Source organism: Rhagoletis pomonella, unplaced genomic scaffold (genome assembly GCF_013731165.1).
Source record: "Rhagoletis pomonella isolate Grant_MI unplaced genomic scaffold, Rhpom_1.0 Rhpom_scaffold_00002, whole genome shotgun sequence".
Classification (NCBI taxonomy): domain Eukaryota; kingdom Metazoa; phylum Arthropoda; class Insecta; order Diptera; family Tephritidae; genus Rhagoletis; species Rhagoletis pomonella.
Genome location: NW_023458556.1, coordinates 84,591,594 through 84,599,285, shown reverse-complemented (window position 1 = coordinate 84,599,285; position 7,692 = coordinate 84,591,594). Strand labels below are relative to the sequence as shown.

The 7,692-nt window shown below is 40.1% G+C and overlaps 1 pseudogene; it reads right to left on the bottom strand.

Moving 5' to 3' along the window:
- Positions 1-4,246: 4,246 nt before the first annotated feature.
- Positions 4,247-7,692, bottom strand: part of LOC118755423 — an 11,255-nt pseudogene continuing 7,809 nt past the window's right edge.

Here is a 7,692-nt window from a genome sequence, read left to right as displayed (position 1 = left end):
ATTCTAAAAAATCAACGGTAATTATTGGCGATTTGAAACTTGCACTTTAGGAGACTGAAATTGAAAGGGTTACAAAACTGCACACTTGAAAACTTTCTGTAAATTCTGAATAAAAATTTTTAAATTTGGATGAACATTGTTTGAATTTTTGTGAACTTTACATATAAAGTGTGAAGCTTTGATTTACAATATTATATATATATAATTGTGAATATTATATTAGATTAAGGTGTACACTTACATTTGACACTGACTGTATGTACATATATTCTAAATGAAAATTATTAAAAATAAATAAATAAACATAAATTGCAATCAATACCATTTTGAGTTTTCGGTTCTAAATCTTTCACCACTGCTGTATGTATATAAATATATGTATTATTTTTTAAAAAGGTTGTATTTAAACAAGGCACAGGACTAAAATTTATAAAATACAAAAAAAGACGAACAGAATTTTTATAACAACTTTAGTATTTTCGAACCCCAAGAAATCAAAGCGATTAAATATCCAAGTACAGTTTTTTATCAACTAGAAATTAAATAACAAAGTTGTGTTTAATTTAATTTAAGGTATGTACATATTTGTTTTTTTTAAGTTATTTTTGAATCTCTTATTAAAATCATACAGTGGGAAGGAAACCTGAGTGCATGGTGATTTTTATTAAATATTGGCAAGGCTTTTAAAGTAAAATTTTCCTTCAAACTGTATTTTCTTTTTTTTAATTTCTTAAATCACTAAGTTTTTCTTATTATCACTATTTTTTTGTCCAGTCTTTTTGCGTTGTTTGATCTTGCCAGGTTGTTGCAATTTTTCGAATATCACCGCCAAGAAGAAACCATGTAATTACAATATCTGAATGTGGATAAATAAAACTTTATTTTGTGAATAGTGTGCAGATTTCTAATAGTGATTTCATACCTTTACGCATGCTGCTATCTTGTCTCCATTTTTCAACCGAAATCCATTAAAATGTCCATAGTAAACCGAGTAGGAGGATGGTTCCGTGCGCAGAAGTGGAAAACTTTTGACTGCCATTCACCTGGGAGTGGCCAGACGCGATTCTTGTGCGTACGGTTCAAATCGCAGCTCACAACGTCCGGATATTTATATCCACGTATCCTCTGGGTAGCACCCAAACACCCGTTTGGGAGCGAGCTAAAGTGAGAAGGCGTAAAACTTCGCGTGCGCTGGGTATGGGTCCCGCCACGTTAAAACCCCGCCCTATGAAAAGTAGTAAACAGCCTCGGATGAGACCCCCTTTTTCTGATGACGACCACGGCAAACGTATAAAGGACTATGATTTAAGGGTATGCACCTGGAATATCCGGACCCTTAATGGGGAAGGTGCCTCTGCCCGGCTGGTTGATGTCCTCGGGAAGACAAAGGCTGACATCACCGTCATCCAAGAAATGCGATGGACGGGGCAAGGTAAAGTAAGCGTGAAGCCTTGCGACGTCTACTACAGTTGCCACGTAAAGGAGCGCAAATTCGGTGTTGGATTCGTGGTAGGAGAGAGACTCCGTCGCCGAGTACTGGCGTTCACCCCGGTGGACGAACGTCTGGCCACAATCCGCATCAAAGCTAGATTCTTCAACATCTCGCTCATCTGCGCCCATGCCCCGACGGAAGAGAAGGATGAGGCGTCCAAGGATCTCTTCTATGAGCGACACGATGTCAAAATCGTGCTTGGCGATTTTAATGCCAAGGTGGGCAAGGAAGGGATCTTTGGCGCCACTATCGGGAAATTCAGCCTCCACGACGAAACGTCCGATAACGGACTGAGGCTGATCGACTTCGCCGGGGCCCGAAATATGGTAATATGTAGTACTAGGTTCCAGCATAAGAACATCCACCAAGCTACATGGCTGTCTCCAGATCGAAAAACGAGAAACCAAATCGATCATGTTGTGATAGACGGAAGGCATGCTTCAAGCGTTTTGGACGTACGTACACTCCGAGGGCCAAACATCGACTCGGACCACTATCTTGTTGTAGCCAAGATACGCACCCGCCTCTGTGCAGAAAAAATGTGCGCCCAACAATGCAAGGAAAGCTTAACGTCGAAATGCTGCAATCACAACAGACGGCCAATTTATTCGCCACTCGACTCACACACCTGCTCTCTGAGAGCACTCATCAACAATCCGACGTACGCGAGCAGTGGAACCACATTTCCCGATAATTAAGCACCGCCGCCGAAGAAGTAGTTGGATTTCAGCGAGCCCGAAAGAACAACTGGTACGATGAGGAATGTCAAGAAGCCGCAGAGAAAAAAGATGCCGCCTACAGGGCCACGCTGGGTTCGGGCGCAACGCGAGCCATGTGGGACCGTTATAGGGAACTGAAGAAGGAAGCGAGACGTATTTGCCGCAATAAGAAGAGAGAGGCCGAAATACGTGAGTGCGAAGAGCTTGAGATGCTGGCCGACAGGAAGAACGCCCGAAAATTCTACCAGAGGGTTAGGCGACTTACGGAAGGTTTCAAGACCGGGGCGAACTCCTGTAAGAACAACAATGGCGACCTAGTGACCGATGTCCAGAATATACTTAAATTGTGGAGGGAACACTTTTATAACCTACTGAATGGTAGCAGCGCTGAAAGTAGTGAGGAAGACGAACCCGAGTCCCCAGTCGATGATGATGGAGTAGCTGTCCCACCGCCTGACTATGACGAGGTACGAATAGCGATTACGCGGCTGAAAAACAACAAAGCTGCTAGAGCTGACGGCCTGCCAGCCGAGCTATTCAAGTACGGCGGCGAGGAGCTGATGAGGTGCATGCATCAGCTCGTATGCAGAATATGGTCAGATGAACGCATGTCCGACGACTGGAATTTAAGTGTGCTCTGCCCAATCCACAAGAAAGGCGACCCCGCCATACGCGCCAACTACCGCGGAATTAGCCTTCTAAGCATAGGTTACAAGGTCTTATCGAGCGTATTGTGCGAAAGACTGAAGCCCACCGTCAACGAGCTGATTGGACCTTATCAGTGTGGCTTTAGGCCTGGAAAATCCACCATAGATCAGGTATTCACAATACGCCAAATCTTGGAAAAGACCCGCGAGAATAGGATCGACACACACCATCTATTTGTCGATTTCAAAGCCGCTTTCGACAGCACGAAGAGAAGTTGCCTTTATGCCGCGATATCTGAATTTGGTATCCCCGCGAAACTAATACGGCTGTGTAAAATGACGTTGAGCAATACCACCAGCTCCGTCAGAATAGGGAAGGACCTCTCCGAGCCATTTGATACCAAACGAGGTTTCAGACAAGGGGACTCCCTTTCGTGTGATTTCTTTAATCTTATGTTGGAGAAGATAATAAGAGCCGCAGAACTGAACCGCTCAGGCACGATACTTTATAAGAGCGTACAATTGCTGGCGTATGCCGACGACATCGATATTATCGGTAAAATTAAGGGCTACGTCTGTTCTGCCTTCTCGGGATTGGATAGAGAAGCAAAGCGAATGGGTCTGGTGGTGAACGAGGACAAAACGAAGTATCTCCTGTCAGCACACAAACAGTCAGAGCATACGCTTCTTGGCACCCACGTCACTGTTGACAGTTACAAGTTTGAAAAAGTAGACGACTTCGTTTATTTGGGAACCAGCAATAACACCAATAATAATGTCAGCCTTGAAATCCAACGGAGAATCACTCTTGCCAACAAGTGCTACTTTGGGCTGAGTAGGCAATTGAGAAGTAAAGTCCTCTCTCGTCGTACAAAGATCACACTCTATAAGTCACTCATCATGCCTGTGCTGGTGTATGGCGCGGAAGCATGGACAATGAAAGCATCTGATGAGGCGGCTCTTGGAGTTTTCGAGAGAAAGATTCTGCGAAAGATTTACGGACCTTTACGCGTTGGTGATGGCGAATATCGCAGACGATTTAACGATGAGCTGTATGAGCTTTACAACGATATAGACATAGTGCAGCGAATTAAAATTCAGCGGCTCCGCTGGCTTGGCCATGTCGTTCGGATGGACAGAAACGCACCTGCTCTGAAAATATTCAACGCGGGCCGCGATGCTGGTAACAGAGGAAGAGGAAGGCCTCCTCTGCGTTGGAAAGACCAGGTGGAGAAGGACTTGGCTTCACTTGGCATTTTCAATTGGCGTCAGTTAGCACAGAAGAGAAATGACTGGCGTGCTGTTTTGGACTCGGCCAAAATAGCTTAGGCGGTTACAGCGCCAAATAAGAAGAAGAAGAAACCGAGTAAATGTGATATATTAGTTAATTAGTTTAGTTGCGGGTATATGAAATCTTTTGAAATATTTCGGAGCTCGAATGCTGATGTAGAGGACCGATTTGGAACTGTGTTGGAAATGCTTTGTAGGGAATTTTGATCATCGTGATCTCTGTGAGCATTGGTAATATAACTATTGTCTCTATGCAGCATTAAGAAATTATGCAGTACTATAGTAGCTAACAAAATTTTGTCAGCGTTCTCTGGATTGGCTAGAATGTTTGTATGAAGCACTCGCCATCGATTTGCTAGAATGCCAAATGCATTTTCGATATGTACACGAGCTTTTGATAAAGCTTTGTTAAATGCTGTTTTATCCGGGGATAAGAAATGGCCAGGAAAAGGTCGCATTAAATTTTTTTTTAGGGGAAAGGCATTATCAGCCACAAAGTAATAGGGAAATTTGATTGAAGTATGAGGTAAAGGTCGGTCCGGTGGCACTTCCAAGGTTCCGTCTAAAATTCTTTTACCAAAGGCGGTTCTACTAAATATACCGCCATCGCTTTGAGAACCAAATGATCCAACGTTAACATAGGTGAACACATAGTTGGCATCACAGGCCGCTAAACCGTTTTTTATAATTAAAATAAAGTGAGCCACTTTTTCTTGGACGGAACATATTAATATGCTTGCCATCAATTGCTCCCACGCAATTTGGCATTCCAGTTTTTATGAAAAAATCATCAGCAATTTTCCGCAGTTCTGTGACATTTGGTGGAGAAACGTAAATAGAACCGAACTCAACCCACAGTGCATCACATGTTTCCTAAATTATTTTTCGCACAGTTGAAATGCCAAGCTTATACGCCCAAGCCAGAACTTGTACATTACATCCTTGAGCTAAATACCTGTAACATAAAATTTCGGCGTGTGTTTTAACCTTGGAAAGTCATCCTTCGTCGATTCGACGAACTGACAGGGATGACATTCAAGGATTAAAAATCAGTAGTATTTTAGATGCAGTAAGATTTGAGAACTTAGTCCGAAGTTATAGGAACAGCGTTCTGCCACGTGTAAGACATAGCTGAAAAACACCGGGAACGTTTTCCTGTAACTTTAGACAACAACCTGCAAACCTTCCTGAATCTAGAACACTAATATTAATACTTACAAAAGCGTTACCGATAACCGTGTTTCAACTCCAATTGGGAGTCGACGAGACATTCGCTGCAATTTTTCTCTTAACATTGAAATAAGTAAATTGTATGTTGCAACCGACATGCGAGTAGCTTTGAAAAAATGCTCCTCATCTTGTGATTCCAACTGTTTAGCACAAGTTTTGAAAAACCCCAGCTCTTCGCGCGATATATTCAGTGGTCGTACCCACCAGCGTCGTTTTTGGCATAGTTTGGCCGCCTTGTATTTTGCGTAGGCTTTTTTTACACATCCGATGTGCTTTATAGCAATTATAGTGAATTTAGAAAATAGCTCTTGAAGCTCCATTTCGCGTAAAATAACGAAACAAACACAAAAATACTTATAAACGTGGAATTTTCTTGAATATGTAGGAGCAGGGACTCCTGCTAGCTTTTAAATGTCACGATAATTGCAAACACAAATCTATCACTTTAACTAGCAAATGCACATGAAATTTATTAATATTTTCCGGAAATTTCTTAATATTGCGGCGTTTTATAAATTCTTCACGAGATTTGCAAATGTTTTCAGCGAATAGCGCCAAATTCTTTTGTGGTGACATTTCTTTGGTTGACATTTCGCTAGGCTTGTCGCTCTCATTAAAAAATTACAAGCCAAGCGCGACACGACTGTGGAACGTAACTGCAAAGTTAGCCACACACCGCAAGCCCTTTATGTATTTACAGCATTACCCTGTGGGGAAAATCTCTAGTTTTGAACTGGTGCGCTTCTAGCACATTTAGAACTACTACTAGTTCGCGATAAATCTCTTTTGCATGCAAATAACTGGCGAATTTAACACAGCGATGTCATAGGAATTGGAAATTGTCCCCCGCTGCATTACCTTTTCTATAGTTCAGAACCAGTCCTAAATTCGACATATGGGATCTAGTTCGCTTTGCACCCCATTTTCTATAGTTTCGAACCAGTTGTAAACGAAAAAAGTAACAAGATGTTTTCTTTTTGGGTTACCATGGTAGCAATTTTTAATTATTTGCAGAGAAATGTATTTTCAATCTGAAATCAAACTTGTTTGAATGAATGTAAATTAAATTGTGCATTTGAAAACACGTTTACATACCTTTGGCTGTAGCTGAATTTGCAGAGGTGCTGACTGTTATTGGTTATATTCCAGAAGGTCCCAAAATGTTAAGATGTTAACACAAATTTTAGATTTGTATTACCAAACTATGAAAAAGCATCTGCGACGTGCAGACTGAAAACGTATTTGAACGAAAAACCCGCCAAGCAAAAATCTATTTAAAGTAAACAAGCCCGCAAAAAAGCAAGGATTTTAACGATTTTTTTTACATTGCAGATATTGATCTACTGAATCGATCTAGTGAACTAAACATCAGTAATTGTTTATTAATAATTAATCATTGTTTATAAACAAAAATTTTTTTTTTTCAAATTGATTTTTTCCAAATTGCCACATCTTTTTTTTCTCTCAAACATTTTTGTCTATTAGGGAATAGTATAAACTATTTTCAGTACGAGTAGCAATATGCTAAAATTCGTCATTTTCGAGTTATGATTTTTTTATGATGCTAGCAGATTTTCGTGCCAGTTGAGGGCACAAAAATTATTGCCCATTATGACAAAATTTCCTTGCTGGAAATTTTTTGAGGTTGACCGATCAGAGCCAAAAGTTTTTCCCAATTGGGCTCTAATTTTGACCCAATTGGGGCCCAATTAGCGATTTGCCCAATCTACCGAAAATTTCCCCAACCAGTGCTCACAATTTTCTCAAAGTGAATATGCATACGCTATTAAAACGTTTTTATCGATAAAATCACACATACACACATCAAAATTCCCTACGAAAAAAAATATTTTTTAATTTTTTTCTTGAAAAATTTTCCACATACAGATTTTTTGATAAAAAAAAATTAGTTTTTGAAAATATGCTATCTCAAAAAAAATTAGAAAATATCACAATGGTAGCTCTGAGTATTGCGCAATATTTAAGTATAATGTTATGGGGTGCACTCTAAAATATCTTGAGTTATGAATTTTTTTTACACCGAAGTTGAGTAAAATTAGTACATTACAAATTTTAAAAAAGTTAAAAATTTTGTTTAGAATTTTTTTGAGTACGCAATTTTGTAGCCCATTAAATTTGAGTATAATAAAGTGCAAGTGTTAAGCTACTGCAAAATTGCGTTGATTTTTAATATAGTTTATGCTCACGGCTTCTTGCACTTTTTCCTTATCGATGAAAATGCCTAAAACGGTTTCCAAAGAAAATTAAAAAAAAAAATTACGGCAGTTTTGCAATCCCTTAAAACTTCCACTTT